Consider the following 7,079-nt stretch of genomic DNA (forward strand, 5'->3'; position numbering starts at 1 on the left):
ACTGGATTCCTCGTTATTCTCATTAATAAAATTATTCTTTTGTTATACATCTTGTGAATTGGTTTTACTAAGAAATTTTAACTAGTATAAGATTACAATTGTAAGAGAAATATTTATTCACCCCCCTCTTAGTATTTCCAACAGTTCAAACTTCACATTGTTGTTATAGTCGTAACAAAATAATGATTTTCTCTAGTTAAAAGTGAATCACAACTAAGATTTCAATCTTCAATTTTTTTTGCAGTAGATAGTCCAAAAAAGATTCAAATTCAACACCCAATGGAAATTGTGTAAAAAAATGAGATAAATTATGTATTTTGAATCAATGATAGTCTCTAGTTGTATGAATGGTGCAATTTCAAGCTTGATATGGATACCCATAAGGTGAAAATTATAAGAGGTGATTGCCAAATATAGTGTTGGTTGAAAGAGAATTCTATTCTTAATGACTTTCCTTTGTGGGTGAGGCAAGCTCGAAAACCTACCATACTTTTCATAAACTCTAAGGCATGAAAAAACCTTTAAACACTTGATGTTTCACATGATATTGTTCATAATCAAGTCCAGAATTATTTAACTAATTGAACAAAATCATAGTCATCAAGGAGAGCAACCCATGTAGGTGGAAGACATTAGAATTTCGAAGGCTAGGTGTCAAAACAAGAGCAATGTTCGGAGGAAGGAAATGGAAACCTTCAATTTTTCCTCTAGTTGACTAATAAAAGTCAAAAGATATAGGAAATGAAAGATGTGATGGTGAGATTGAAGTGGTTTCCTATTACATACAATAAAATTTTTGATAACGATTATTTACATGAAGAACAATAGAGAAAAATGTATTATCTATTAAGTATAATTTTAACACTTATGCTTAACATGAAGGAGAATAGAGGAAAAGTTTGACAATTATGCTTAACTCTTTGTAATAGGCGGATTCCCGAAAGAAAAAGACTTGTAAGGTGTTTATCTAATATTACAACTAAAATTTGATTACTTAAGGGTATTTAGATGTAGTGCTTATGTATCTATACCGGATACAAAATCAAGAAAAGAGGACAAAAAGAGACTTAAGTGTACTTTTGTTGGATATGGAAAAGACACTAAGGCATGCTAGTTATGCAATGTCTATACCAAGAATATTATTATCAAAACAAATGCGAAGTTTTATGAAGAATATATGTTGACTCAAAATTCTAGTTTGTCCAAAGAAAAAGTAGGCATGGATTCAATTGTGCCTACCACTAAAGAACAACCTATTCTTGATGAAAAAGGATATGTTCCACCAACTTCATCTCCATCCTAAATATTTTTAGTAGAAACATCCTCATCTACATTTCCTTATGTGCCACCACAGATGAGAGATAGACCTATAGTAGTAGAAATGACAAGGGAAGATTACGAAAATGCTTGAATAAAATAGAGTTCAAGGCATGGACTATAAAATGTAAATGGATTGACAAAATTAAATAAAAATCTCATGCAAACATTTCTTGGTATAAATCTAGATTGGTAGTTTGTGGTTTTACAAAGAAGGGACGTATAAAGTATGATGAAACTTTTGCTTCAATTTTCAAACTGAACATAGTCATAATTGTTTCTTTCCTTAAGAAAATGAAATCATGCACATTGTAGCCTATTAGTCACACAAAAATTAAAGAAAATGAGAAGTTCAAAGAAGGAATTATGAAAAAGTAGAAAAGCTATTCTTAATCCATTTCATCAAGAATAATAATGAAGAAAATTGTGCAAGGGTATCATAATAAAAATCTTTTGCAACACTTTTTTTTTCATAAATACAAGTTTCTTGGTAAAATTGCAAATAAGATTGCAAGTTAAACAATCCTATTGATGTAAAACCATAATATAAGAAAAATATTTAGTTGGCTCTAAATGTTTGCATTTTCTGGGTGTGTAGATGAAGGCACCCAAACAACATTGAATAATTTATTCAGTTGGAACAATTGTCACCTCGCTATCTTTTAGTGATCTATGTAGAAAAAGATAAGTTAGAAAAAGAACTACTATTATCAATTAAATAGATGATATATTTGAAAAGAAATATTTTAATTTATATGAAAATATACCTTTCATTTATCAATCAACTTGTAGTACAAAGTTATCTTCATTGAGTATGAACTTGGCATGAATTTGAAAATCACGTAACATGTAGATAGTGGCCACTTTTTTTGGTAGGTATGCTTGATATGACATGTTTTAAATCATGGTGTAAATAATGTAATATAGGCTCCCTAAGAGTGAAATGCATAATTTTATTGTTGATTTCTCATATTGTAGCATTTATACAATTTTTATATAAGAAAGGGCACATATTGTTGCATTTTAAGCCGTGAATTGTTCCATTCTGTTGACGATGTTGGACCCACAAACATTCAGTGGATCTCCCTGATATGAAGTCCCAACTAGACCTCAAATCGTTTGGAGTAGGATTCCTAGTAGTGGGTGGTAGTGTAATTCCTTGACCTCGGTAGCGCGCAGAGGTAAGTATGATAACTTTGGGTGAGAGAAAGTGTTTGACCCTATGGAAAGTCAAGTGTGATGCATGAAGGTTCGAACACATGGAGGGGAAAAGGAAGTACACCCCTTAGAATCCTGTAACAGTATGTAGCTTGAAAGGAACACACGAGCAGAATGACATCACAAGCTAAAATGTAGAATAGTCCAAAAATTAAAGTGATGAGTTAATCCAACAACACACATTCAACAATATTTGTACAATTGCATACAAAGTAGTTCATAAGAAAATGTGTAATTTAAACAACATACATTGCTAAAGAAACCAAAATATTCCAACTACATTAACAACATATGCATGAAAGCGCGATGGATTTGATATTATTATTATAAGTGAAAGTTCCATCCATACATACGTCATTGACGAACACTAGCCCCAGTAGTGGAACATTACAGTCAAGAACACCTGCTCCTATGAAGAAGTATACTCACTCTAAGCCTAACCCAAGCCAAAAGCTTGGCTACCAAAAGCCCGTTCTATGATTTATGAGGTTCTATTTATAACAAAGGGTGGGGTGACCCTTGACATTCCCCTTTGTGACTCTTTGACTACCCTCATGACTCTTCAACATCTTTACAAGTAACTCATTACATAACATGATGACCTTTCACATTCCACTAATGACACTTTGAATTTCACTTACAACATATTTACACCAAATATCACTTTTTCGACATGTACCCATTGAAGACAAAATAGACTACAGAAAACCTAACAAGAAAAAACACTATGATTCTGAAGTTTTTGAAAAGACAAACTCAACAACCTCCACTTGGTACATCTCGGTCACATATTGATCCCAAGCTTGGTAATCTTTGTTGGTGTCCCCAAATTATTTGATGGTTTCTTTCTAGAAGCAAACTCTTACCTCCATGGTATCCAGGTAGATGGTCATGGAACCTGTACCAACTCATTCTTAAGCATGAGCAACATGTTGTTGATCTTGAAAGGACCATTGATGTACTTTTCCATGTAGTGTGCATTCAACTCCACATCTCCCCTAGTGGCCTCTCATCTCAACTACTCCATGTACTCATCGATCTCTCGCCGGACTTGGTTCTTGGGTTTAACATTGGTGAGTGAATTAATTGATGGGATCTTGTGCTTTCTCACCATGACATCCAAACTATTGTACAACCATATATATGAAGCATGTATGCTACCAATGAATGGGGTAAGTTTCTCGTATTTTTGGATCAACATCCAAACCTTTGCTTTCTCCAACTCTGCCTGTGGCTTCATCTTCTTTGCTAAGTCAAGTCGGTCCCCCTTTGTACAACATTATCTACTTTTGTACATGGGTGATGGAGGCATGTATGTTCTTGAGAGTTTGAGTAAATTCTTTGCTCCGCTGTTGTAGGCCATGCACACGTAAAACTTCTCTATGCATGGTGACAAATCCGTCATAGAGCTTCCACATGGTATCACCAAGTGTTGATACTTTAACAAGTATCTCTATCCTCGTCTCCCCTAATGTGGAAACTTCATTATTCTGTGATGCTTGGAGTTGTTCTACCTCTTTCCTAGCAGTCTGCAAGTTCTTTTCCAATTGTTCAGTCTCGACCATCAGGTATTGAACATTTGAGTTTGTTTCTCCTACATAGGCCAAGTTGGCTTGGGTAATGGAGTTTGGATGTTTCCTAGTGTCTGAAACTATCACCCTTTCCTTAATGAATGTAGGTGATTTGTGATCATATGTAAAGTTCTTCCTCTCCGATTATAAAATATTCTTCTACAACTCGTCAAATGATAGATTATACACATCCATGACCAGCTCATCATCAAGGAGAACAAAATATCCTTGCTCATTTGGGGTTGGTTCTAAAACTCATCCGTAAAAGAGATGACAATGATCTAAAGGTTCCTTGATCTCCTTGGGAATTATAGAGCCTGATGATCTAATGTACAAACAAGCTCTAGGGGCGTCCATTACATAGAATTAAGCAAATTGTAATTTATGACACGTAAGCTTGAGATCAAGGACAAAAGTGATACTTGGGGGAAACTTCTAAAAATATTGCAAGTGCCTCTTTCAGGCTACTAAAAATAGATCCCTATTACATAGGGATGCTTTTTTCCCTTTAGCTTTCTTTCTTTTTCAAGAAAACTGCCATGCATTGCCTAGAAGGATTGTGCAGTTCGGAAGGACTGGGCAACTCTCTAGTTCATGCACTATGCAGTTTCTGAGCACAGTGGGGTCTGTGCAATTTCTGGGCTAAGTGGCTCTAGAATACCTCTCATGTTTACGTAATTTCCCATCTCAAGGCTGGCTTCCATCCAGTACTACGAATGTCCTGAGGTCAAGGTTCACTAGCAATCAGGTCTACACAATTCCCAAGAGCAAGGCCAATTCCTCAGGAATTGTGATTCTCTAAGGAAAACTGAGAACTATCAAAGGACCAAGTCAAGAGATCAACTTGTGGGTTAGAAAATGAACTGAGTAAGAAAACATAATTCAAATTGAAAGGATAAGTCTTAGTCAAAGCACAAGTACATGGATCATTGCAATATGAGCCGCTAAGGTTTAGAAGGAAGGCTCCAAAATTGAAGCATAGGCAAAATTTTCGAGGATGGTTGTAGCTTCTACAATAGTAGTGACACACTAGTAGAACTATAGCTCTCTATATGGACCTTGTCTCATGTAAAAAGAGTCTAACTCTTCTGAAATTATTGTTCAATTATTTGATTATCGTATCTTCTTCACTTAGCTTGAGTTAAAGATGTAGTCCCTACTATTCTCTTTATTGGTAGCACACATAACAAGCCAAGTCAAACCGACTTGTTTTGATTGGGGATGAGGGGTATATAGATGCACAAGTAATATAGATTTTCAAAGTTTTAGTTTCATCTCTGGTGTTGATCTGTTGCCACCAGGCTTGGATAGTACCCTGAAGGAGTCACTTCAGGAACACAAGCATTTATTTGTTGCCAAGAAGCTTGGACAGTACCCCGGTAGATTTACTTGCTTCACCTATTTGCACGGGAAGCCTTTCTCTTCTTTCGCCCTTTATTTCATTTTTTTTTTCATTTTTTCATTTTCAAAGAACTGTGCATAGGAACTTATTTATTTCATGAGGCGAAAGAGGGATCCCAACTTATTGAGAGCATAAGAGGTTGTCCCTTCAGAGAAGGATATCTATATATGTCTAACATACGTGTTAAATTCCCCCCCTCTCCTTACTCTACTTGAATGAGTTGACAAGGGTTAATTGAAAATAGAAAACCAATTAGAGTAGGTGGTACTAGTTAAGAGTGAAAGCATCATGATTTCAACATGACTCTCTCTAAAATGAACATATTTTCCATCAGGGTATCATCGACTAGAAGAAATGAAAGATTCACATAAAGAGAGGGAATAGACAGATAACCAAGTGTTGATAGTTGTACAATTTCCTCTTGGATTTCACCCTGCTTGTCTAAGAACAAAGAATGGTTTCATGTAGAAACTAACCTATAGGCAAAAAATAAATAAACAAAGGAAAGAAGCAAGACAAAGAAAAACAAAATGAGCAAATCATGAACAAACAAGAAAAGAAAACACTACTCCTACTCATAACCTAAGCAGAACATAGACCAGCTCATGTGAAGTGATACTTCTAATGCATCCATCAGCTCATTGGTTGGCCCATGAAGGCAGGAGCATGATCGAAAAGAAAGATATGCAAGAAAACCAATAGGAAAGAAAGATACAACAATGTAAACCAATACGTTCCAAGCGTGAATGCATCCATAGAAAAGTAAAGATGGAAAGCACATGAAAGGCATTCTGGAGACGTATCATGGTGTCCTATCACATTGTGCATGGAAGACAAGCATGTACGCACCTTGAACTTGAAAAATGAGAAAACATAAATAAAGAAGAAAACTTATGTTTTGCAACAGTGCTTGCTACATACGACTCATCCAATGCTTGAGTAATAGGATCATGTAATTTTGGTGGACGATGCGAAAAATGTGAAATAGATTGATTTTCAGTGTAAACAACAGAGTGATGAGGAGCCTATAAATATTTCACAAATTTCTAATCAGAAGTGGAACTAACCTCAAGGCTACGAGAACCTGAAATAACCATTAACTCGAGCTAAAGTTCCTCGACATCTTAAGGAGTTTCCAATTCATCAGAAGATGGATCATCAAAGACTGGTGGCTTAGAAAGATCAACGGTATAAAAATCATAATTGTAATCAAATGAATGAATGAAAAGATCATGACAGACATGATTAGAAACTTCAAGATGATGGTTGACGAAATCCTCATGATCTGAAAAATCGTAAAGAGGGGATGATGAAAAACAAGAAATTTCACCCTCTATGTTTTCAAAAAGGTAAGATTAGAGATTGGGAGGATTAGGGAAGTTAGGTTTGTCCTCTCCGAATTCCAATGAAAAATTGGCATTCCATGTGTTCTGCAAATGGTCGGAGATAAAAACACCCGGAAATGATTTTTCAAAATATATAAAAGAAATGGCATAATTGTGGAAGACGTCAGGATAAATCGGACGAGGTGCATACAAAAGGAGGTCATCCTTCACCATAGATTCTTATTT

This window comes from Pinus tabuliformis, chromosome 3_1 (assembly GCF_031772625.1).
Source record: "Pinus tabuliformis cultivar Carrire ecotype Pingquan chromosome 3_1, CPIR1, whole genome shotgun sequence".
Classification (NCBI taxonomy): domain Eukaryota; kingdom Viridiplantae; phylum Streptophyta; class Pinopsida; order Pinales; family Pinaceae; genus Pinus; species Pinus tabuliformis.